This window comes from Vulpes lagopus, chromosome 9 (genome assembly GCF_018345385.1).
Source record: "Vulpes lagopus strain Blue_001 chromosome 9, ASM1834538v1, whole genome shotgun sequence".
Lineage (NCBI taxonomy): Eukaryota > Metazoa > Chordata > Mammalia > Carnivora > Canidae > Vulpes > Vulpes lagopus.
In genome coordinates this window covers 13,229,731-13,230,582 of record NC_054832.1, presented here as the reverse complement: position 1 = coordinate 13,230,582, position 852 = coordinate 13,229,731, and the positions used below count along the sequence as shown (strand labels likewise).

At 38.0% G+C, this 852-nt stretch overlaps 1 non-coding gene across 1 annotated transcript; it reads right to left on the bottom strand.

Annotated features, from left to right (window-relative positions):
• Positions 1 to 476: 476 nt before the first annotated feature.
• LOC121499250 lies at positions 477 to 581 on the bottom strand. Its single transcript, XR_005990074.1, has one exon. It is a non-coding gene; the product is annotated as a U6 spliceosomal RNA (small nuclear RNA).
• Between the last annotated feature and the right edge of the window lie 271 nt (positions 582 to 852).

Sequence of the window (852 nt, the reverse complement as noted above, 5' to 3'; positions counted from 1 at the left end):
TTCCCAACAACTGGTTTCTCCATGTGCTGAACAAGAGATTGGGAAAAGCTATCTCAGACTTTCCACCATGACCTTTTGTGATTCTACAATGCTTGAATGCCAAGGTTTAAAGAGTAATTGTGATTATCCTCTCCTTGGTTTTTCTGGGATAAAGCTATTTGCTAGAAATCCCAAACTGATGTCAGCTCCAGACAATGGCATGTATGCAATTCACAAAGCACTCTCTAATACATTTGCTTACTGGATCCTCGTAGTGTTCTTAGACTTTTTTTTATAAAGAAATAGTTGAGCCTTAAAAGGACTAAATTATAAAAAAATTAAAGAATTAACATTAAAATTAAATGACTAAATTATTTGGCCAAGCCACTGAGAAAGAAATTAGCTAGGTCAGGGCATGAAACCAGATTTTCTATTTATTCATTCATCTATTTATTTACTTATTTATTTGTCTATTGTTTTTATTTGAATTCCATCTTAAAAATATGGAACATTTCACAAATGTCAAGTCATCCTTGGGCAGAGACCATGCTGATCTACTCTGTATCATTCCAATTTTTACTATATGTGCTGCCAAAGAAGCCAGCACCAGATTTTCTATTCCCAAACAGGAATTTTTCCATCCCCTTTTCTCTGCAAGGCTTTTCTGACCAGGTGATTTAGGAACATAGGCTCAGGGAAGCTGAATTTAGCCAGAGGCCAATGGGACCCTTCCAAAAACCTGCTGTCCCCCCTCAAGCACTTAAGAGCCTAGAGCGGGTCAAGTCTTCCCTGGCTCAGTCCCAACAGACATTAAATTCACCTGTGCTTGCTCTGAAATAAATCAGTGTCCTTTTCTGCTGCTGCTGTTGTCTG